Raw genomic sequence first — 25706 nt, 5'->3', positions numbered from 1 at the left:
ACGGAGATATTGCTTTAAGGACTGGTTGAGTCTTTCCGTTTGGCCATCGGACTGAGGGTGAAAACTTGTGGACAAGGAAGAGGAAATGTGCAATGCCTCACACCAGACCTTCCAAAAGCGCGCAGTGAACTGGGCCCCTCTGTCTGATACTATGCACTTCGGGAGACCATGTAACCTCACCACGTGTGTTAGAAGGAGATGGGCTAAACGACCTGCTGTAGGGACCTGGTCACAAGCTATAAAATGACCCATCTTTGTGAGAAAATCCACTACAACCAGAATGGCTGTTTTGCCTTGGTCCTTGGGGAGGCCTACAATGAAGTCCACAGAGAAACTCTCCCACGGTGCTTCAGGAGTGGGTAGAGGTTGTAAATAGCCTTGAGGTTGTTGCCGGTCAGATTTCATGCGAGCACACGTCACACACTTCTTTCCCCAAAGATACATATCAAGGCGTATGGATGGCCACCAAAATTGTCTCAATGCCTTCTCGAGAGTCTTCGCCCATCCCATATGTCCCGCACTAGGCGTATCATGACACCATTTGTACACAGTTCTTTGTAAAGCCTTGGTAGGTACAAGGACCTGTGACCCCTTCATAGCCACTCCTAGCTTTATCCTCCACTCGGGATGTCTGCGAAGCCATGTTCTCCAAACACAAGACTGTATCCCTGAACGGACTGCCTGCAGGAAGTCTTTTGACTGTGTGACCCCTATCACCTTAGAAGGATCGATGATGGAACGATGCGGGGTTATGGCATGCATACTGGGATTTTCTTGCCGGGTCAGAGCGTCCTCTTTTTTGTTGTGTACTCCGGGTCTGAAGGTAAAGATGAACCGATATTCTTCAAAGAACATCATCCAACGTAGCTGCCTGGGAGTAAGATGACGGGCTGCCCTGATGAATTGCAGATTGCGATGATCCGTATATACTGTAACCTCGTGGGCTGCTCCTAAGAGCCAATGTCTCCACTCCAGAAAAGCATCCCTTATCGCAAGCAGCTCCTTTTCCGCTATGGTGTAATTGACCTCTGCAGGACTAAGTTTCCGAGACATGAAGGCAATGGGGTGCAGTATACCGGTAGTCTGGTGTCTTTGTGATAGTACAGCCCCTAACGCCACTTCAGAGGCGTCTGCTTCCACTATAAAGGGCAGTTCTGGGTTGGCATGTGTTCGAACAGGCGCCCGTGTGAATGCTTCCTTCAATCCATCAAAAGCGCTTTGCGTTTCTCCGTCCCAGAGGAAAGGAACGTTCTTTCGGGTGAGACGGGTCAAGGGGGTAACCAAAGCAGAAAACCCAGAGATGAAACGTCTATAAAAATTGGCGAATCCCAACAGGCACTGGATGTTCTTAACAGTGCATGGACGTGGCCAATCTCTGATGGCTTTAACTTTTCTTTCGGCCATGACCTGACCAGACGGGGTGAGCATTACCCCCAGGAATTCGACAGTGGTTACATGAAATTCGCATTTCGTGATCTTGCAGAAAAGACGATGACGTTCCAGGGCCCCCAACACCTTACAGACATGCTTGCGGTGTTCTTCTGTTGAATCTGAATATACCAGAATATTGTCGATGTAGACGACCACAAAGATATCCAGGAATTCTCTCAACACCTCATTCAGGAAATACTGAAAGGCGGCGGGGGCGTTGCAAAGCCCGAAGGGCATCACCAGATATTCGAAGAGCCCATACCGCGTCTTGAAGGCTGTCTTCCATTCATCCCCGTCTTTAATACGAACCAAATGGTACGCTCCTCTCAAATCAAGCTTTGTATATATCATGGCTGCTCTGACCTGTTCCAACAAAACCGGAATCAATGGAAGCGGGTATTGGTTTTTTATGGTAATGGCGTTGAGGGCGCGATAGTCGATACAGCACCTCTTCTCTCCATTCGCTTTGGGGATAAAAAACAAAGGCGACGAAGCTGGTGATCTCGACGGACGGATGTACCCAATGGCCAAATACTTGTCCAGGTAGGTGCGCAGATAGTCGTTTTCAGGCACTGTTAGGGCGTATAACCTTCCATTCGGAACGATGGATCCCGGAATAAGGTCGATCCGACAGTCAAAGGGCCTGTGTGGAGGAAGTTCTTCGGCTTGTTTGTCACTAAACACTTGTTTATAGGCGGTATAACAAGAAGGCAACTCCACATCCTTTTCTGCGGCCGTGGCGACCTTATGTAACAGGGCCAGAGTCCTTGATGGGCCATCCGTTGTTACCAGGCAGTGCTCTTTCCAGAAATCAGAAACAAAGTTGATCTTCTTGGATGTCCACTGAATATGAGGTTCGTGTTTTTGGAGCCAGGGCAACCCCAAGATGACCCCATATTGCGGGGCTTGTATGATGTTAAATGAAATCATTTCTTGATGCGTGTCGTTGTACACTAGCCTATACTCCGGCGTCTGATACTTTATGGGTCCTGCTATCAACTCGCTGCCATCCACGGCATACACTAGTTCCGGCTGTTTCTTGGTGATTAGCTGTATGCCCAATCTTGTGGCTTCTGTGTAATCCATGAAGCACCCAGTCGCCCCGGAGTCCACCATCGCGTTGATCTCTTTTTCTCCCGAATCTACCATCAGGGTCATGGCCAAGAACACGTGGTTCCTCTCTTGTTCACAACCAGGATTAATCGAAGGGATGATGTTCTTGCTTGAGAGTCCCCCTCCGTTCTCTCTCAAGCACTGGAGTTTTCCGCTCCTTTGTCAGACGCTCCTGCGGCTGCTTGTCCAACCTTGTATTTGCTGGTTTTGGGCTTCACCGGACAATCCCTTAGGAAATGTCCTTTCCTGCCACAATATAAGCAGAGACCGTTCTTCCTACGATATTCTTTTTCGTTCAGAGTTAACGCAGCCCTGACTGCTCCTATTTCCATTGAGTCAGACGACGAGGGGGTCTTTTCTCCTCCGCCTCTCTCATAAGCCGCCACTGTTGGTTCTTTCTTTTTCAGTTCGCCTTTTCGTTCTCTAATCCTGTGGTCCAGGCGAAGGGCAAGATCAATAAGAGCGGAACACGTGCGAGGTTGAGGGTCAATGTGTGCCAACACATCCTTCATTTCGTCGCACAAACCCTGATAAAATAACGCTGACTGTTTCGCTTCTGGACAATCTGTTTCTGCTACCAGGCGACGGAAACTGTTCAGATATGTCACCAAGTCAGAATGGCCTTGTTTAAGGACCAACAACTCTCGGTCTGCTGAAAACGTTTCAGCTCTTCGATCAAACGTCTTCTCGAACTCGATTCTAAATTCGTCCCAATCATAGAGCAGGGGGTCGTCTCTCCTAACCACTGGTACAGCCCATTGCGCCGCCTCCCCCCCAAGGTAGGAGATTAGAAAAGCCACCCTAGCCTGGTTCGTTGAAAACATCTTTGGTTTACACATGAAGTGTAATAACACTTGAGTCAGGAAAACCTGAACCTTCTTGTTGTCCCCATAGAACCGTTCAGGGGGAGCTCGTGGTATCTGAGTGGGCATTTCCACGACTAAGGAGGGGGGTTGGGTAGCTTGACTCCCTACGTCAAAGGGATTCCCCTGCATTCTATCCATCCTAGCCCGTAATTGCGCGTTCTGAGTTCTAGAAGCCGCCACTTCTCTGTTGGAAGCAGCCAACTCCGTCTGAACCAACGCCAAAGCTGCCAGTACATCGTCAAGCGTGGCCATTTCTTTTCAACACAGCCAAGAGGAGGATAGTAGTCTTGGGCCGATAATTCTGTCAGGCTCCGTCGATATACTCCTCGGGACTGTGTAGAAAAGTCCAAACCCACACCCACACAACAACTCCGGAGCCTGACTTAGTACACAGACTCACGGAACCATTCCGCGGGCGCGGGAAAGGAAGGGGACAGCGGGGAGGGAGATCTGTAACGACAAAAGACACTACAATTAGAAGAACCCCCCCCCAACGTAACCTACTTGGATTCCTATCACTACCAAGTCTTATGCAATCACTTTTATCACATAACCCCTACCTGAAAAGGAAAATACTGTAGGCGGTGTATACAGGAGAGATAGGTGTATTACCAGAGACTGCAACCAACTACAAAAGGAACAATAAACAGGATGTAGCAATGCAGTATATCCATAGGGTTACATACACAACATCTTTCAGACATAACCTACCACATACTGCTGTGTTCTGGCTTGGGCTGCTCATGTGCTCTGTGTAATACCCCCCCCCAAGGAATGTTCTCTCCTGCACTGGATAAAAGAATGCAAAAAAAAAGGTTGTGCAAACAAAGAAATGAAAGAGGACACTGTCGGTTGAAATCACCACAGTTCTGTCTTGCTTCACCCAAGGGTTCGTGAAGAGGTAAGAATCCTTTTATATTATTACTTAGTCACTGATACACAAATGAGGCGATTTGCACATAAAACCTTCTTTGAAGATAATATCGCCTGAACCAAAAAAGCAATATTTGAATTGTCCCAAATACTTCAGAACGGAACACCTCAGTCTCCTTTACTAGAGTTTCAAGGTTACGTTCCCTGCATGAGAGAGCGGGCGCTCCTCTCGTCCAACAGGGAACCAATCACAGATTTTACCCGCGTAAACAGTTCGTTTTACCGGGTAAGAATTGTACTCTCGGAGCTGCCGGTATTACAACTCTGTGACCCCCAGCCGGGCGTCACACAAGGCTGTCTTAACACAGAGAGGGGTTATTTTACTCACTGACACGCTGGTAACGGCTTACCGACCAAGGCACCTTCTCAGGAAGAATTATCGGCGTCTTCCTGTGCTTCCGCATCTCCATTTGATTCCTTGGGTGTGCGTGCGTGACGGACGTCCTAGCGCTACGTCACCGCAATGCTGCTGGGTATTGTAGTTCGGTTTGTCACGCATTACGCAGACAGCGGCACTCCGATGACGGAACCCTGACAAAGGCTCAACAGGCCATAAAACCTTTTCAGCACACACACACCCTGCCGAATCTTGCTCACACCTGTCCCTGCTCTTTTCTCTCACTTGCTTTATGATGGGGAGGTGCCCGTTTTTATTGGGGGTCCACCGATATCTGATGAAATGTTGGGCCTTGCCGGGTGATTTGTTGTGGGCTGGACGAACTGAAATATAGACATGTCATCATGACTCTGCTTTTCCTTTGTAACAAAGAATGTGAATAGTGTACTGTAAATTCGAAGAATGTTTGCCTAAAGCACAATATTTTGTATAAAAAGAGAAGCCTGACTTTGCAAGTTTGAGCAGTCTCCTGAGAATATACATCCCGTGTGTTGTACTTCTAGGACGCTTGTTTCTTGGTTGCAGCCAATAAAATCGATCCTTGACTTCACCTAGAAGACTCTGAGTTTCTGTGGTCTGAATCAGGAAAGGACCCGAGGTCTTTGGGTGTACCCTGGCACCGCTGGGTTACCGGTTTGGTACCGGTTCTGAAAACCCCAGTACCTCAATTCCCTTCGCAGGACACCTAGGCCAGAACAAGACTTGGGACAGGCTTGTCCCTCATTTTCACTGGCCTCACATGTCTGAAGATACAAAGGAGTTTTGTCGCTCCTGTGTAACCTGCCAAGCCAGTGGCAAAGCAGGTGGAACAACAAAGGCCCCCCTGATACCACTACCTGTGGTGTGGTCCCCTTTGAAAGAGTGGGGATTGATATTGTAGGTCCAATGGATCCCCCTACAGCATCTGGGCACAGATTCATACTGGCGGTGGTGGACCATGCCACCAGGTACCCAGAGGCAATTCCCATTAGGACCACAACAGCACCTGTTGTGGCCAGGGCCTTACTTGGAGTTTTCTCCAGAGTTGGGTTTCCTAAGGAGGTAGTATCTGATAGAGGTGCCAACTTCATGTCAGGATACTTAACAGCTATGTGGAAGGAAGGTGGTGTCAACTACAAGTTCACCACTCCTTATCATCCACAATGTAATGGGCTTGTTGAAAGGTTCAACAAGACCCTAAAGGGTATGATCAAAGTATTACCTGAAAAGCTCCGGCGAAGATGGGATATCCTTCTACCCTGCCTTCTGTTTGCTTACAGAGAGGTCCCACAAAAGGGGGTTGGCTTCAGCCCCTTTGAATTGTTGTTTGGGCACCCTGTAAGAGGACCCCTGTGTTTAGTGAGGGAAGGATGGGAGTTACCTCTCAGAAAACCCAAGCAAGACATAGTGGACTATGTACTTAGTCTCCGCTCCAGGATGGCTGAGTATAAGGAGAAGGCATCCAAAAACCTTGAGGCCAGCCAAGAATTACAGAAAGCTTGGCATGACCAAAAGGCTGTCTTGACTGAATACCAGCCTGGACAGAAAGTATGGGTGTTGGAGCCAGTGTCCCCAGCAGCACTCCAAGACAAATGGTCTGGACCCCATACTATCATTGAAAAGAAGGGAGAGGTTACCTACTTGATGGACCTAGGAACTCCCCGGAGCCCCCACAGGGTGCTCCATGTTAGCAGATTGAAGGCATATGTTGACAGGGCAGACATGGGCTTGCTCATGGCTACAGATGAGGGGCAGGAGGAAAAGAGTGACCCTCTCCCAGACCTGCTGACTCAGAACCCTGAAGAAGGCTCAGTTGATGGTGTGGTCTTAGATGGCAGCCTCACTGAACATCAGCAAAATGACTGTAGACAAGTTTTGCAGTCATATAGACATATGTTCTCATTGACACCCAGTCAGACTAACTGGTGTACCCATGTGGTGGACACTGGTGACAGTCTTCCTGTGAAAAACAAGATTTACAGGCAACCTGACCATGTCAGGGACTGTATAAAGACTGAGGTGCAAAAGATGCTGGAATTAGGTGTTATTGAGCCTTCAGAGAGCCCCTGGGCTAGCCCAGTGGTCCTGGTCCCCAAACCTCACACCAAAGATTGCAAGAGAGAGATGAGGTTCTGTGTGGATTACAGAGGACTCAATGCTGTCACCAGGACAGATGCACACCCTATTCCAAGGGCAGATGAGCTCATAGACAAATTGGCTTCTGCCAAGTATTTGAGCACATTTGACTTGACAGCTGGCTATTGGCAAATCAGGTTAGCTGAGGAGTCTAAAGCCAAAACTGCATTTTCTACCCCAGGTGGGCATTACCAATTTGTGGTGATGCCCTTTGGTTTGAAAAATGCACCTGCCACCTTCCAAAGGTTGGTGAATCAAGTCATTACTGGGTTTGATGACTTTTGTGCAGCATATCTGGATGATATTGCTGTCTTCAGCTCCACCTGGGGGGATCACCTGGTCCACCTGAAGGAAGTGCTAGAGGCTCTGCAAAAGGCAGGCCTCACTATCAAGGCCACAAAGTGCCAGATAGGGCAGAGTAAAGTTGTATACGTGGGCCACCTTGTAGGTGTAGGCCAAGTTCATCCACTGGAGAGTAAGATCCAGACCATAAAGAACTGGTCCCCTCCAACTACCCAGACTCAGGTCAGAGCTTTCTTGGGCCTGACTGGGTACTACATGAAGTTTGTTAAGAACTATGGGTCCATTGTGACTCCTCTTACTGATCTGACATCAAAGAAGATGCCCAAAAAGGTTCAGTGGACAGTAAACTGTCAAAAGGCATTTGATGACCTGAAGAAGGCCATGTGCTCTGCATCTATCCTGAAGAGTCCTGACTACTCAAGAGAGTTCATTGTCCAAACAGATGCTTCTGAGTTGGGAGTGGGAGCTGTGCTTTCACAACTTAATGTAGATGGTCAAGACTAGCCCATTGCTTTTATTAGCAGAAGGCTGACCCCCAGAGAGAAACGTTGGTCAGCCATTGAGAGGGAGGCCTTTGCTGTGGGGTGGGCCCTGAAGAAGTTGAGACCATACTTGTTTGGCACTCACTTCAAGATTCAGACCGACCATAAACCCCTCTTATGGCTTAATCGGATGAAGGGTGAAAACCCCAAACTGCTCAGGTGGTCGTTTTCCCTACAGGGGATGGACTTTACAGTGGAGCACTGCCCAGGGACTGACCATGGTAATGCAGATGGTCTCTCCAGGTACTTCCACTTAGAACATGAAGACACAACTGGTCAAGGTTAGTCTAATGTCCCTGCGTTTGGGGGGGGGGGGGTTGTGTAGGAGAGTAGGGTCTGCTATCCTGTGGTCACCCCAAATTTTTGCTTCTTGCTTCACTGGTTTATGACTTAATGTGGCTGTGGGCCTGCTAATCAGACCCACAGCCTGCTGTCCTCTCTCTAAATGAATACCAATGCACACCAGGTGCATTACGAATTGGAACTGGTTCACCTTATTGGCCCCTGTAACAGTGTACCCAGGTACCCAGGGCATAGGTGTTTCCAAGGCCTACCAGGGGCTGCAGCATGTATTATGCCACCCCTGGCCTGGCCTCCATATTTGACACAACAGGCTGATCACCCAGCTGGGGTAAGTCGGTGTAATCACCCCTTACTTAGGTATAGTATGTCTATATCTAACTTAAAATGGACACATATGTTTCTATCAGCCACTCCTATGGAAGGCCTCATCAATCCTGGAGGCAGAGTGCCTGGAAATATGTGAGATGGTGCTCTAGCATGAGCTGAGCCTGTCTACAGCTTTCGGAACCACGTCCTTTAGCTGTTCCATGATACTGCCATACCATATACTCTTAAGTGCATTATGAACCTCGCGGTTAAATGCTATCTTTGGTTTGGCTTTATCAAAACATGTCGAGTAGGGTGTCATACGAATTGGAATACTACCCCCTCACCAGTTCTGGCGACGGGGGTAGCATTCCACCCTTCTAGGGGGACACGACATGTACATAACCTGAAACCCGGGTAAAGTTAAACATGAGCCTCAGCATCACAAAATGGATGCTGCCACCACAGACACAAGTCTGACCTCCTGCTGCTGGGAGTCCTTCCAGCGAGGGAGGCTTGGACAAAGGCTTTCCTGCCTTGGGAGGTGCTAGCACCACCCCAGATAGGATTTTGTGTATTGAGTAGGACAGGGCTGAATAGAATTAGACATGCCTGGGGCACACAAGGTGTCCCTGTGCATAAGCCAGTCCAAACCGGTGCTGGAGCTTCACAGCCCCAGTCTTGGCGCGGAGATGGACAAAGGAAAGGGGGTGTAGCCACCCCCCTTCCTGGTCCCACCCAGAGGAGGGACCTAGCAGGTAATCCGGCCCCTAGATTTGGAATAAGAGAAGGAGCTGTGTCCCAAGACTTCAGATCATCCTGAACTCGACTTGAAACTAAGAAGAAAACTGGACTTCGACATTCTGCTGCACAGAAGACTGAAGAGAATCTCCCTTGTGACCAAGAAGTGACCACCCTGTGAATACAGGCACCAACCAGCAACTCGACGTCTGCTTTGCCGCCGCCTCCTGCCTCCCGCCGGAGCCCAGAGCCCGACAAGACCTGGATTCCCAGACATCTCACAGCCCGATCCACAGTCCCTGAAAAGAAAAGACCCATGGAGGCACCGAGAGACGTGGGACCGGCCATCTTGAAAGACCCCCGAGAAGCTGACTGCGCAGCACCCGAGGCTCCCTCAACGCTGTGCTTTGGGGTTTGAGAAGCCCCACCACCGAGCAGCATCTGCACCAAAGATCAGCCCCCAGCATCTCCACGATCTGCGTGGGGCCCTTTTGCACTTTGCCACTCGACGCGTCATCCCGGTCGCTAGCCCGTTGGCTGGTGGCCATCTTGGCGACGAAATCTACAATCTACACCACTGGTCTGGTTGCTCCAGACTGGCCCTCGCTCCAGTAAAAAGGAGCAGCCCCTCTGACCTTGCTGGTCCGAGAAATAAGCTTTCTTCACTTCCTGCATGGCTTGCATTAGCCAAGGCCTGTTTGCTCCTATCAAGTTGCCGACACCGCCATCTGCTAGAGCCTTCATGGGACAGCTCGTGATCGACTCCTGGACGTCCTCGACCTCTTCGTGTCCACGTGGCTGAGGAGACAAGCTGCACCTCATCGCCTGTTTGCACCCGACATCGCCTGGTTCCATCCTGGTTCCACGGTAGTCACTGGCTAGTGACTTTGAACATTGTCCCCTCTGCTTTCAGGTCTTCACATCTTCAGCTCCATCCTTGGATCCACCGGAACTCTCCTCGACGACCCGCCTGTAGCATCTTCATCTCCAGGCACCATCAACCTGCGTGACGAAACCCGACACTACTTGGCACCTGTGCACCCGCTTCCTGTGGGTGAGGTAACTCAGCAACGCCCGTGTTCCTACACTGGCACACACCTCTAGTGCCTAGATCTAAAGTTTTGTCCTTCTAGGTCAGTCGGAAGGTTCCTAAAACAGTAACTTTATAACTTTTACGCACCATTGACATTGCATTGGTGCATGCGTGTGCTTTAAGCCCTGCACCCGAGTCCCGCGGGCCTTTCCCGACTTCTTCACTGTTAGTCCTGAACAGCTCCAGCGATTCCCCAGGCCCTAGGCCTATTTCCTTTCCAATTGGTGGTTCTTATACCACTATTTTAGTATATGTTTTAAGTGGCCCCTAGGGCTCATCCATATTGTGCAACTTTTGTATATTTAAACTGTGTTTTGTTTTAACGCATTTGCTTCGGTGCTCATAAAGAGTATAAAGGATATTTGTAGTAAATAAATATATATATATTTTCAATATATATCTGTGTGGTGTCCTTTCATTTGGTATTCAAGGGGATTGTGTATGGTAAAACAGTTGCTTCACATGCCTTTACAGAGTTTAGCCTAAGACTGCTTTGCCCACGCTACTAGGATAGCTGGTCTATAAGGTTGACTTACAACCAATCATCATAAGGGTTGCTTGGCATGGTACAAGGTGATCACTAGAACTAGTGAGCATCATATACCAGGCCAACTTCTCAAAATAGCCATGTGTGAACTGGGGTGGCAGAGTGGGCTAAAGAACGGTGATGGATTAAACCCAGATCTTTTGACTGGGTGTGAGTGTTTGATTGATTCAGATGCTCCGTCCATCACCACCCCCTTTTGTACCGCTTTTGGCCGCCATAAGTGTGGCAGGGTATGCTCAGACGTGAGTCCCTTGCTCACTTTGCCACTGGATTCAAGCAAGCCGGGCTGAAGACGGCTGGAATGCCAGAAACTGGTCCTCGGAAGCCTGTTTCCGGTCCAGGGAAGACATGGCTTGGCAGTTCGGGCTGGACTGTTCCCATGAGGCACAGGGTCAGACTGATTTGCATATAGCCATGTCTGAACTGGGGTGGCAGAGTGGGATAAAGAACAGTGATGGATTAAACCCAGATCTTTTGACTGGGTGTGAGTGTTGGATTGATTCAGATGCTCCGTCCATCACCACCCCCTTTTGTACGCTTTTGGCCGCCATAAGTGTGGCAGGGTATGCTGAGACGTGAGTCCCTTGCTCACTTTTCCACTGGATTCAAGCAAGCCGGGCTGAAGACGCCTGGAATGCCAGAAACCGGTTGTCGGAAGCTTGTTTCCGGTCCAGGGAAGACCTGGCTTGGCAGTTCGGGCTGGACTGTTCCCATGAGGCACAGGGTCAGACTGATTTGCATATAGCCATGTCTGAACTGGGGTGGCAGAGTGGGCTAAAGAACAGTGATGGATTAAACCCAGATCTTTTGACTGGGTGTGAGTGTTTGATTGATTCAAATGCTCCATCCATCACCACCCCCTTTTGTACCGCTTTTGGCCGCCATAGTGTAGCAGGGTATGCTCAGACGTGAGTCCCTTGCTCACTTTGCCACTGGATTCAAGCAAGCCGGGCTGAAGACGGCTGGAATGCCAGAAACCGGTCCTCGGAAGCTTGTTTCCGGTCCAGGGAAGACATGGCTTGGCAGTTCGGGCTGGACTGTTCCCATGAGGCACAGGGTCAGACTGATTTGCATATAGCCATGTCTGAACTGGGGTGGCAGAGTGGGCTAAAGAACGGTGATGGATTAAACCCAGATCTTTTGACTGGGTGTGAGTGTTTGATTGATTCAGATGCTCCGTCCATCACCACCCCCTTTTGTACCGCTTTTGGCCACCATAAGTGTAGCAGGGTATGCTCAGACGTGAGTCCCTTGCTCTCTTTGCCACTGGATTGAAGCAAGCCGGGCTGAAGACGGCTGGAATGCCAGAAACCGGTCCTCGGAAGCTTGTTTCCGGTCCAGGGAAGACATGGCTTGGCAGTTCGGGCTGGACTGTTCCCTTGAGGCACAGGGTCAGACTGATTTGCATATAGCCATGTCTGAACTGGGGTGACAGAGTGGGCTTAAGAACGGTGATGGATTAAACCCAGATCTTTTGACTGGGTGTGAGTGTTTGATTGATTCAGATGCTCCGTCCATCACCACCCCCTTTTGTACCGCGTTTGGCCGCCATAAGTGTGGCAGGGTATGCTCAGACGTGAGTCCCTTGCTCCCTTTGCCACTGAATTCAAGCAAGCCGGGCTGAAGACGGCTGGAATACCAGAAACCGGTCCTCTAAGCTTGTTTCCGGTCCAGGGAAGACATGGCTTGGCAGTTCGGGCTGGACTGTTCCCATGAGGCACAGGGTCAGACTGATTTGCATATAGACATGTCTGAACTGGGGTGGCAGAGTGGGCTAAAGAACGGTGATGGATTAAACCCAGATCTTTTGACTGGGTGTGAGTGTTTGATTGATTCAGATGCTCCGTCCATCACCACCCCCTTTTGTACCGCTTTTGGCCACCATAAGTGTAGCAGGGTATGCTCAGACGTGAGTCCCTTGCTCTCTTTGCCACTGGATTGAAGCAAGCCGGGCTGAAGACGGCTGGAATGCCAGAAACCGGTCCTCGGAAGCTTGTTTCCGGTCCAGGGAAGACATGGCTTGGCAGTTCGGGCTGGACTGTTCCCATGAGGCACAGGGTCAGACTGATTTGCATATAGCCATGTCTGAACTGGGGTGACAGAGTGGGCTTAAGAACGGTGATGGATTAAACCCAGATCTTTTGACTGGGTGTGAGTGTTTGATTGATTCAGATGCTCCGTCCATCACCACCCCCTTTTGTACCGCGTTTGGCCGCCATAAGTGTGGCAGGGTATGCTCAGACGTGAGTCCCTTGCTCCCTTTGCCACTGAATTCAAGCAAGCCGGGCTGAAGACGGCTGGAATACCAGAAACCGGTCCTCTAAGCTTGTTTCCGGTCCAGGGAAGACATGGCTTGGCAGTTCGGGCTGGACTGTTCCCATGAGGCACAGGGTCAGACTGATTTGCATATAGCCATGTCTGAACTGGGGTGGCAGAGTGGGCTAAAGAACGGTGATGGATTAAACCCAGATCTTTTGACTGGGTGTGAGTGTTTGATTGATTCAGATGCTCCGTCCACCACCACCCCCTTTTGTACCGCTTTTAATAATCTGGGTATATTATTCACCATTTTTCAATTCCTTACTGTTCCCTTCTGTTTTCTTTTGCTGCCTAACCGTCTCTCTGCTTTCTTTTCCGATGCCCTTCCTCTTTCAGACTATCTTGTGCCTGGTATTCTGTTCTTTCTCTTCCCGTAATTTCCACTGCCTCTCTACTTCTCTCAATTCAAGTCTTTCACTTTCTGCTTTCTCTTCTTTTCACCTCTATCATCCACCCCTTTCTCCTTGTCTCATCACCTTTATCTTCATTTTACTTTCCCTCACACTCACCCCTTTCTCTGTATTTTACAGACTCTACCTTATAATATGTTTAATAAGAGTGGGCTTAAGAACGGTGATGGATTAAACCCAGATCATTTGACTGGGTGTGAGTGTTTGATTGATTCAGATGCTCCGTCCATCACCACCCCCTTTTGTACCGCGTTTGGCCGCCATAAGTGTGGCAGGGTATGCTCAGACGTGAGTCCCTTGCTCACTTTGCCACTGGATTGAAGCAAACCGGGCTGAAGACGGCTGGAATACCAGAAACCGGTCCTCTAAGCTTGTTTCCGGTCCAGGGAAGACATGGCTTGGCAGTTCGGGCTGGACTGTTCCCATGAGGCACAGGGTCAGACTGATTTGCATATAGCCATGTCTGAACTGGGGTGGCAGAGTGGGCTAAAGAACGGTGATGGATTAAACCCAGATCTTTTGACTGGGTGTGAGTGTTTGATTGATTCAGATGCTCCGTCCACCACCACCCCCTTTTGTACCGCTTTTAATAATCTGGGTATATTATTCACCATTTTTCAATTCCTTACTGTTCCCTTCTGTTTTCTTTTGCTGCCTAACCGTCTCTCTGCTTTCTTTTCCGATGCCCTTCCTCTTTCAGACTATCTTGTGCCTGGTATTCTGTTCTTTCTCTTCCCGTAATTTCCACTGCCTCTCTACTTCTCTCAATTCAAGTCTTTCACTTTCTGCTTTCTCTTCTTTTCACCTCTACCATCCACCCCTTTCTCCTTGTCTCATCACCTTTATCTTCATTTTACTTTCCCTCACACTCACCCCTTTCTCTGTATTTTACAGACTCTACCTTATAATATGTTTAATAAGAGTGGGCTTAAGAACGGTGATGGATTAAACCCAGATCATTTGACTGGGTGTGAGTGTTTGATTGATTCAGATGCTCCGTCCATCACCACCCCCTTTTGTACCGCGTTTGGCCGCCATAAGTGTGGCAGGGTATGCTCAGACGTGAGTCCCTTGCTCACTTTGCCACTGGATTGAAGCAAACCGGGCTGAAGACGGCTGGAATGCCAGAAACCGGTCTTCGGAAGCTTGTTTCCGGTCCAGGGAAGACATGGCTTGGCAGTTCGGGCTGGACTGTTCCCATGAGGCACAGGGTCAGACTGATTTGCATATAGCCATGTCTGAACTGGGGTGGCAGAGTGGGCTAAAGAACGGTGATGGATTAAACCCAGATCTTTTGACTGGGTGTGAGTGTTTGATTGATTCAGATGCTCCGTCCATCACCACCCCCTTTTGTACGCTTTTGGCCGCCATAAGTGTGGCAGGGTATGCTGAGACGTGAGTCCCTTGCTCACTTTGCCACTGGATTCAAGCAAGCCGGGCTGAAGACGCCTGGAATGCCAGAAACCGGTCGTCGGAAGCTTGTTTCCGGTCCAGGGAAGACCTGGCTTGGCAGTTCGGGCTGGACTGTTCCCATGAGGCACAGGGTCAGACTGATTTGCATATAGCCATGTCTGAACTGGGGTGGCAGAGTGGGCTAAAGAACGGTGATGGATTAAACCCAGATCTTTTGACTGGGTGTGAGTGTTTGATTGATTCAGATGCTCCGTCCATCACCACCCCCTTTTGTACCGCGTTTGGCCGCCATAAGTGTGGCAGGGTATGCTCAGACGTGAGTCCCTTGCTCCCTTTGCCACTGGATTCAAGCAAGCCGGGCTGAAGACGGCTGGAATACCAGAAACCGGTCCTCTAAGCTTGTTTCCGGTCCAGGGAAGACATGGCTTGGCAGTTCGGGCTGGACTGTTCCCATGAGGCACAGGGTCAGACTGATTTGCATATAGCCATGTCTGAACTGGGGTGGCAGAGTGGGCTAAAGAACGGTGATGGATTAAACCCAAATCTTTTGACTGGGTGTGAGTGTTTGATTGATTCAGATGCTCTGTCCATCACCACCCCCTTTTGTACCGCTTTTAATAATCTGGGTATATTATTCACCATTTTTCAATTCCTTACTGTTCCCTTCTGTTTTCTTTTGCTGCCTAACCGTCTCTCTGCTTTCTTTTCCGATGCCCTTCCTCTTTCAGACTATCTTGTGCCTGGTATTCTGTTCTTTCCCTTCCCGTAATTTCCACTGCCTCTCTACTTCTCTCAATTCAAGTCTTTCACTTTCTGCTTTCTCTTCTTTTCACCTCTATCATCCACCCCTTTCTCCTTGTCTCGTCACCTTTATCTTCATTTTACTTTCCCTCACACTCACCCCTTTCTCTGTATTTTACAGACTCTACCTTATAATATGTTTAATCCTCACGTCCCCGTGTCTTCTTAGCCCCTCTCATCCCTCATCACTTTCAGCCTTCTCTCTCCACTTTCACCTTTCCCAACTTCCACCCTCCTGTTGTTTATTTCCCCAGATTAACAAGAAAAAACTATAACAAACAAGCATTAGTACAGGCAGGAAGAAGTTGCCAGCATTGCAAGGGCAAAAAAACTTGAATGCATTTTTTGTTAATTCTTTTTTAATAGGATTGTTTAGGTGTACATAATGTATTCTTGGTTTTATATAAGATAATACAAATGCATATAACACTTTATTATAACTTTTCAACATAGCTTTAAAGGCATTGGGAAAGTCCATGGCTCTGGCTCAACACTTATAACGTCCCAAAGGGGGACCTTATTGGCTATGGCAATGCTTGTTTGTTTTTGCCTCTTGTATAGTTTGACTCAATGAACTAGTGACTGAAACTAGAATAAAGGATTACTCAAGAAGACAGTCCATTCTTGTATTGCATATGCGGTAACCTTAGTACTTGGGACTTTTGGTTTCGTTTTAACGGTTGTAAGAGAAGTCTGTCCCGGCAGGCAAACAGTTGCTCGTTATTAACTACGAAAGACTGTGGTGTCGTTTGTCTGACATAAGTTTCCAAAAGTTAAGAGCTTACTTTTCTATTACATTAATTTTGTCGTGCAAATGTTACTGTGGGGGGGGGGGTTCTAAGTACCGGGGAGGGGGAGGGGGTTACTCACAGATCCAGTGTGTCTAATTTACCTAAATTGCATGTAGCCTCTACTTTTAAAACTACATTTTCACATTACAGCAGCACAATTCCGGTATGCAGCAGTTTGACCCTCTGCCCAGTGACGAAACAGGAAGGTCAGCCAAGACAGAGAGACCCGAAGCTTCACTTTGGTCCTTCAAACGGTCTGTCAACTAAGCGCCAGCGCCATTGGCTATACAGCGGACCTGGCCTCGCCTTCCACGATCACCTTATTTTCTGTTTACAGGCAGCAAATTGGCCACGCCCCTTCCCCCACCCGTCTGCAGAAGTCGTCTTCTTATAGCCCGCCCTGCTAACTGTCTTGGCCAAGTAATTGGTTTAGTTGGGTTGCCAATAAAATCACTATTTACTTCCTGTTGGACGCAAGTGGTATCACTCTAGTGGAATTCTTTCACTGATTGACTATGCAACCTGTCAGTCCTTGTGTGAACAACGCCCCGATGTTGATGGGCGTGCATGCAGAATGCCGAGATGCAATTGGTTGCACCAACCAATAGCGGGGATGTGATTGGTTGAGCTGCGTGTCCATGCCGCCAGGGGGCGGGGCCGGCCGAGGAGGGGCTTCTCAGTGTCAGGAGGACCCTGGGAGCGGCGCAGGAGAAGCAAAGGCGGTGAGTGCTCGAGAGGGGCCCGGAGCTTGTCTTGCAGAGGGGGGCTGAATGTTGCCTGTTGAGAAGAAACTCTACGCAAGTGCAGCGCTTGTAATGAGGAAAGCCGAAAGTATAGATTTGGGTCTCCGAGGGATGGCAGTAGAGGCCTAGGGAGGGGTCTTTGGATCAGATCCGTGCCCACAGCAGGGAGACCTGGAGGAAGTCAGGGCTGAGGGAGGAAGTCATTCATGGGCAGGGCTTTGGGGCATAACGCAACCTGGGTACCCCGATCTGAAGTAGAGTCCTGCGTATATTGGCCTGGAGCGGGGCTGAGGAGGGGTCCTCGCGAAACGAGCCAAGGGGCGAGCTGTCTAGGATCCATGTATGTACCAAGAGCGACTCCCGGAAGGATGGAGTTAAATCTAGGAAACTAGGCTTGGAAAAAGGTACAGCAGAGAAGGATCTTGCCTTGCAGTTCAGAGGCATGGACAGAGACCGAAGACGTAACGGACAGATCTAGATACGAGGAGGGGCACTCCCTGTTTCTGACCTCTTCTTCCCCCATCTTTAGAGCGGTCAATCTTTGTCATAGCTGTGGCGGCTTAAGTACTCCTACAATCTAAAAGTAAATATAGCATATATATTTCTGTGCAGAGAGTAACCTACACTTATTACCCTAATTTTGTGTGGGTGAGTGCCATAACGCATGAGAGGTTAAGCATCGAATGAGTTTTGATGACCCTTCCTTCTCTAAACAGTGGTGCAAAATGTTATTATTACACATGGCAGATTTGCTCATAAGGTTTATGCCTTGACATTTGTTTGGTGCAGATCCTTACAACGGTATTTAATCTTTAACATGACAAGGGGGTCAAATCCACGCAGGAAGATCAAAATTAGGCCTTGTGAATATGGTTCCATTTGTTCTCTTTATCAAGTCAGGCTTGAATGGATTCAATGAGGCATTACGCAGTACTTTCTGAAGTCATTTGAGGTTCACTGTGGTAATAAAGGAGATCATCTTTTTTTATTTATCTGTATGCTTCCAATAATACTTATTTTCACTCATCGTATAGATCTACATTACAATGTTGGGTCCTTTTATAATTCCAAACTCAGTGGTCTAAAAGCCCACTTTTCACAGTCAACGATGAAATATTTTCTATACTTCATGAAAATGATATAATAAATAATGACTGGCTCTCTAGAGGTTCAGCTCTGCCCACCATTTAATTAGGAAACAATTAAAGCTTCCGAGGTTCGCCTTAACTCTTTGTTTAATCAGCAGTGTTACTTATGAAAGCTAAGTAGAACTATAACATTCAAAATGTAAACAAGGCCCATTGTTAGCTGTGGGACTACCTTGTATAGTGCCTATTCGAAACTCTATTCATGAAAAATGAACATGGTAATCGCAATTATCTCGTTTGTTCCTTCATAAATTGCTTGCCCCTCATCCGAGTACAGATGCAGGAACAAAATGTGATCCTGTTTACTGAGTTGAATGTAAATCTGATAGTTGAGGCCTAATCTCTTGGGCTGAGGGTTGCAGTAACCTTCTCCTCTCTTCAATCAGCAGACCCAGAGTGCCTCGTGCTGTGTTTTTAATAAAGGCTCTTTACGATTTGCCCACGCCACTTGATAACGTGAAGAAACAATTCATTACCGGTTTTGGCTCATGTAATCATGCCTGAGTTTTCCCAGAACGACCATGAAGACATCTTAAACCTCGATGTAGGTCATCTGATCATGTAATACAAGCATTGACAAAGCCAATAGGTCTGGTGTTGGCTGGCAAGCTATTGACTTTAACAAATGGCTGCTTTCTTTGAATGTGTTTTGGTAGAGTATAACAAAACTCATTCAAAGAAGACTGCCCATTTCTGTTTGCGGATGCAAGGGCAACCATCTTCGATTGGTATAAGTCATCGAAAGATGGGCTCCACCTTGTCTTGTCACTCCAGTTCTTGGCAAAGACAGGGAAACATTTTTGTGTGGATGACTACATAGTTCTTGGGAAGAATACAGTCACTTGTACAAAAGGAGGCAAGTGGCTAAAGTGGGTAGACCCATTTCCCCATCTAGTATGATGTGGAGGGTAGAAGCAAAATATGAATGAGACGAAAACGGACCAAAGGATGAAGAGGGCTAATTGAAAGCCCCTGTAAGTGTATGTGTGAATTTCTTTTTAAATGATCTTTTTGGAAACCACACTACTTAAAAAACAGATGACATTTTGCATCCAAACCAGTGATTGGAGCTCGAACATTCCAGCAAGCGACACCCATTCTGTACTGACTCCATTGGCTTCCTGTAAAGTTCAATGTGCCTTTTAAGACTGGTCAAGTAATTAATAGGTAATTTTTAGGCCGAAGCCTACCAGACAGCACTCTTCTCTGGTTTACTAACAACATCTTGGGGACATTCAGAAAGCTTCCCTAGGAATGCATTCTGCCCATTGCTTACCATTGGCTTTGTGGTTTGCAACTCACATTTGCTTGCTTTCTATTTGCTGGCTTTGTGTTTTAGACTGACCAGCTTGAGAATTTCCCTTCAGTGGGCCTAACCCTCTTTACAGTATCCATTCACCAGTGCTCGATCACTGTAAACAGGCCTTTAAATCTCGTTATTATCTTGTCACATTTGTTGTCAATTCAGAGACGGAAAGGGGTCAAATGTTAAGCTATCTTCCGAGGAAGCTTGGTGTTTACTTTTCTTTCTCTGACTTCAAAGTGAAAGGATTTATGTGACAATTATACTGGCTTCTGGGGGTGTGCTGTACGTTGTTATATTTAGCACACAACAAAAGGTAAATGTTTGTAAATGAACTGTGCAGATATTTAGAATATATCTGAATTAGGAAATCACAAATGAATAACATTTTTAAGTAACAGATACTTTATCTGCGGACTGCTGTTTCTGCACCTCACACTAGTTTCATTTAGATCAGATGTCCCTTGTGCAACAAGCCCTGGCACCAGCAGTCAATTGATGCCTCTGTAAATCAGATCCTAGGCAGTGGAGGGGTTGAGCATGCTCCAAGTGATGAAGTTCAAAATTCAATGTTTGATTTTCAGGTAAGTATTTGCAATCAGTTAGTTCTCTCGAAATTGGAGATTTTACGGTCAGCCAACGCGTTACGTTCTTAAGATGAGAACTAAGTCAGGACTCATTGGGCGTGTGTGTCTCTGGTAGGTGAAGAAAATATATTGAAAATTATTTCCACTCCACAGGTGTAGTGGATGCAGTTTAGCCTAGCTCCAACTAGACCTCTTGCTTAAGGCTTGAATATGTGATCCATAGTCAAGTAGCTGATTCTGGCAGGAGAACCGCTAATCGGAGATATTTCTCTAAGGCCGACCGAGGCCCTGTGCTACCCATAGTGTTGCCAGAGTTACTGCCTGGAATACCGACTTGACTATGGATCATATATTTGAGCCCTAAGCAAGAGGTCTAGTTGGATCTAGGCTGAACTGCATCCAGTACACCTTTGGAGTGGAAATAATTTCCAATATATTTTCTTCACCTACCAGGGAGACACGCCCATTGAGCCCTAAGTTCTCATCTTGAGAAGGAAACGCGTTGGCTGACTGTAAAAACTCCAATTTCGAGAGAACTAACTGATTGCAAATAAAGACTTACTTGAAAATCAAACATTGAATTTTTGGACTTCATCACTTGCCGCCCGCCCAACCCCTCCACCACATTTTTATGTAATTCTTAAGTGTGGTGGAAACAAATATTTGAATACGATAACAAAAATTCAGTACAATAGGTGATGCAATTTCCACAAGTTGTTTGTGTACTGTATGCTTTTATAGTTAAAACTGTATATCTGTGTAAATGTAATGGTCATTTCAATTGAAAATGTGTTGTCTGTAATGGGAGGGCGCTACCACACCATGCGTGCTCCACTTTACCTAACCACACCATGCGTGCTCCACTTTACCTAACCCCACCCCACCCCACAGCACTTTACTCTGCATCGCACCATGGCACTCTACTCTACTCTACACCACTCCACACTGCATCATTGCACTCCACTCTATGCCACTTCACTCTACACCTCTATACTCTACTCTGCACCACTCTACCCCACTATACTCTATGCACCACCGCATTCTATACATGTCCAGGCTACTCAGCTCTGCACCACTCCACTCTTAAATCACTCAACTGTATGCCAATACTCTTTGAACCAATATTGATCCAGCACACAAATTTCTTTTTCCAAAATATACAATAGTGATCATAATTTGTAAATCACAATAGTGAAACATTCAGTAGCAGAATCAATGATGTTATTTTTGAAGTTCAATCTTTATTTAGTCTTCACAAAGCACTGCAGCCAACGCGTTTCGTCCTCCACGGACTTCTTCAGGGCAAATAAAGAAAGCTCTTCTTACAATGTTAAAATGTAGGAATCTATCCTTCTGTCCAGTCCAATTGATACTGGGTATCTTCAAGGAAATCTCCCTTGCTTTTTCATGTGTTTTTAGTCTCATATAATGAAGATCACTGTATTTTCTATGTCAAATCACTCAGCTATGGTAGCCCAGTATAGTTGAAATTTTAAGAGTGGATTTCGGCCGGCTCCATCGCGTGGCGTCTTTCGTTGTAGCGCTACAACGAAAGACTCCACTCTACGCCTTTCTACTCTGCACTATTCTATGCCAGTGCACTCTACTCCACTCCACTATGCATCACTTTACTCTTCGCCACTGTATTCTACACCACCCAAGCAAGATTTCTGCTACTCCCACAGAGACTTCTCTCAAAAGGAGGAGTGATATGTTTGAGGGCACTCAACAACTGGATGCATCGATTCGTCCTGTGGCCCATAAAAGACTCAAGGACAAGGCTATCATCTCTCCACCTTTGCCTATTCCCATTCCACTTCCTATTACACCAACTCCATGTTCCACACAGGGGTCACCACAGTCCTTTTGGACACAGGCAGCCCTATCTCCTATTGCCCAGTAGTGGAGTTCGAAGCACTTCTGTACCAACACCTCACAAATGACTCTTGGAAATGACATCGAACACTGTGGGGACCCAGACCTTCAACATGTCTCTGTCAAGGCTTCCCCTCTAGGTGATGCAACCACAAACAACAGGGTTGTTCACTGTGTAGCTGCCTACCATAAGGTAGACAAGCATGTTTACGCCCGAGGATGATGACTTCCTGGGCGAGACATTATCCAGGATAGTGTGTTTCCCCTAGTTTCTTCCAGTGGTGAAGAGCATTATCAAACCCACCCCTGACAGCCAGTAAAATCCCAGGTGGTAACTCCCAGGATAGAGAAAAAAATGTAAGCCTTCTTCCTCTGATCCTTGTACATCAAAGGGCACGTTCCCCTGGACTCATTGGTGGTTTTCACTGCCTGTAAGCAAGCTGCAGCACAAGCGATGGGTGACGCTCCCAGACATGGAGAGCAAACACATTGAAGCAGCTGTCACAATTGTGGCAGTCTGTGCTACCACCTACTGACTCATCTGCAATTCTGTGGGCCTCCTGTTACGCTGTGAAAGGCCCAATGGGAGGAGTTGGAAGCCCTACTGCAGCATCCAGGTAACAAGTGCGGAACAAGCATTGGCATAGCCAATAGGTCTGGCCTTTGGGACCTTATAAGTGTTTAGCCACGCAACAGTTAATGCTGTTGCAGTAAGGATATTGTGCTGCATAACTAAATACTTATAAGGTCCCAAAGGCTAAACCTATTGTCTATGCCAATGCTTGTTTTAATAGTCATGACTGGAAACACCTCTCGTGCTACTAATATTGAATGTTGCATGTCTAAACACTTATAAGGTCCCAAAGGTGAGGCCTATTGGCTATGCCAATGCTTGTTTTTCATGAAATTACTTAAAATAGGTTCTGCCAGTATCTTGAGTAACTTTTCTTCGTTAAGGAATATCTTGCACAGAAGTCAAATAAGATACCGTCAGAAGACTTATTCAAGGATTCAACGTCTTGTTCAAGGTGAAAATGTTGCGTGTGAATTTTTTTTTTATTCGAAATAGATTCTCTTGTGCAAAAAATCCACACAATATTTTACATTGTGCAGAATGGTGAATATTTCACATTTAGTGTAATGAAAAAAGGCCTTGGCACACGAGACCTGCAGCTCGTTTTAGCTGAGCCAAAACTAGGAAATTCTGGTCCGTCTAAGAATGTCCATGTCTTAAGCGCCACATCCAAGCACCGCACAAGGACTAAGATTGCGTCCACTATCGAAGCGTAGAAGAGGCTTTGAAAATGGAGATAGAAAGGGGGCACTGAAAACTGGGGGGAAACGTGCTACACTTTTCAGTACACTGTAACCGATTATCATCATTACTTCAGACCCATGTAGCAGGTGGCGGCAACCATATAATGACTTATTTATTCATTGTTGCGGCGCAAATTGTTGTCAAAGACTTTGCAAAGTCATCAATTTTTTCAAATCTATTTTATTAAATTGTATTCCCTGTAAGACAGGTATTTTGAACTAAAACGCTTTTTATACAAACCCATTTTTCATATACGAAAGAGTGATTTAGTGTTGAGCCTACGCAGACCAGGAGTGTTTCTCTGGGAGCTGGCTCCATGCCAGGTTTGCTGGATCACCATGTAAGAAAAATTCACACTTAATCTAAATGTGAATCGTTTATTGTACAGTCAGAGAAGTGTTAGAAAATAGTAGATGGAGCTGTAGACTTAAGTGGTTCAAAATAGTTTTATTTCATATAATTACACTTGATGAAGAGATAATTATATAGCTGAGAGGGGGAGGGTGGTGTCAGTGTGTTTAGAATTCAGAGTTCAGGGTGGAGGAGCATTAGCGCCACTCCCTTGTGAGGAGGCTGAAATCCAGAGCTGTCTTTAAAGCTGGGAGGGAGAGGCGGGAGAGTAAGAGGGTGACTCAAGCCTCAGCTGGGGTTGTGTCCAACGCAGGTTGAAGGAGCCACATTGGGGTGGGTCATAGGGGTCTCCCATAGGCGGAGAGAACAGCCGCATGCTAACGTTAATATAACAAGTTCCAAATATATGATCGATACCTGGATATAAAGGGGACGATACATTTTTTTTAAAGCACGCAGCAGAGTGAATCCTAACAGAGCTGTACGGGGCACTAAGTACCACACTTAACAGGGGGACAGTGAGTATCAGAAAAGGAAGTGAGTGAGACAGAGGCGGAGAGAACAGCAGCATTCTAACATTAATATAATAAGTTCCACATACATGATAGACACCGGGATAGAAAGGGGGCGATAAAATTAAAATAAAAGCACGCTTGTGATGCACGTGCGAGCGGAGCAGGAAAAAGTGAAAGTGATCGCGCTGGAAGGGGACCGCAAGCAATGTAAAAAAACACAAGGCAGCGCTGGAAGGAAGGAGAAATGCGAGTCACGGCCGGCCAATGCAGCGCTCCTGAAACTGAAAGCACGGCCGGCCGTGAAAGCCTTTGATGCCGCAGGGGGTGGAGCGGCAAACTGAAAGCACGGCCGACCGGCCGTGAAAGCCTTTGATGCTGCAGGGGGTGGAGCGGCACCAAGCTGGGCAACAGATGGCTGACGATTTGATGCTGTGCACCCGCATTTTAGGTCAATGCGCTTGCGCATTGACCTAAAAGCGTACGGGCACAGCAGCAAATCGCCAGTTAGTTAAAGTCTGTTTAAAGCCCTATATATCTCGCTCCCGCTCAATGCGCATGCGCATTGAGATAGGTCGCTCGACCTAAAAACACCATCATGGGAGCACAAAAGGACTTGCATCGCATATGATTTTAACTGATGTTTTGCTATTCCACGTTATTATACATGCTTCGTTATTGACATGATCATAGAGAAAGTGTCAAGCACATATGGCTTCTATTTAGATGTACTGTATCTTTATGATTATTTTCTATCATTAATATTGGGGTATTTTGTCGCTAAGTTGATTTGGGGAGTTGTGAACACTAGGCGGGTGGATTGTTAAGGCATGCCGGGAGTTGTAGTGTGAATGGGTAGGTTGTGTTAAACAGAACGTCGTGAGTGGTATGCACAAAGTCAGGTGTTTGTTCTTATTACACACATGTGGGGGGGCACATGGAGGTAGCCGGAGAGCTGATCTAAACTGATAATTTTCAGTGTTGTCCATTTGGATACATTTGAGAACAGGGCTGCTTTCCCCGATGCTGATGGAAGGACGATGTGATACATTGAAAGCCAAATATGCTGCTACCGTTGAAACAAGCCTGGATTTAGTTACATTGGTCCACTTTCTCACGAAAGTACTTAAACATCAGACACGAGAAGCATATTAACCCCTTCAGCGCTAATGACAAGGGTAACTCGTCATGGACTTTCCATTGATTTCAATGGAAAGTCAATGGAGCTCAACCAACACCCTTAGCAGCCAAGTGGTTAAGGGGCATTGCTATAAGGACTTTCTTTAAACACGCGAGTGGTGATCGAGTTGTGCACGCGCGCAAGAAGGGAATTTAAATAAAGCACGCGAGTGGTGCGTGCGCAGCAGCGGTGAAAGTGATCACGCTCCACATGGCACCTCGGGCGCTGAAAGCTGGCGGCTGCGCGCGTAACTGCAAGCGCTAGG

The 25706-nt window shown here is 47.2% G+C and overlaps 1 protein-coding gene across 1 annotated transcript in view; it reads left to right on the top strand.

The window, feature by feature from the left end:
* The first annotated feature begins 17039 nt into the window (after positions 1–17039).
* The window catches only part of RAB5B (RAB5B, member RAS oncogene family), a 160763-nt gene continuing 152096 nt past the window's right edge, over positions 17040–25706 (top strand). Inside the window, exon 1 of the mRNA XM_078686342.1 lies at positions 17040–17146. The gene's annotated coding sequence lies outside the window, so the exon portion shown is untranslated. The remainder of the gene's footprint in view (positions 17147–25706) is intronic.

This window comes from Lissotriton helveticus, chromosome 1_1, assembly GCF_964261635.1.
Source record: "Lissotriton helveticus chromosome 1_1, aLisHel1.1, whole genome shotgun sequence".
Taxonomy (NCBI): Eukaryota; Metazoa; Chordata; class Amphibia; order Caudata; family Salamandridae; genus Lissotriton; species Lissotriton helveticus.
Note: the sequence above shows the minus strand (reverse complement) of the source record. Positions and strands in the feature narration are given on the sequence as shown.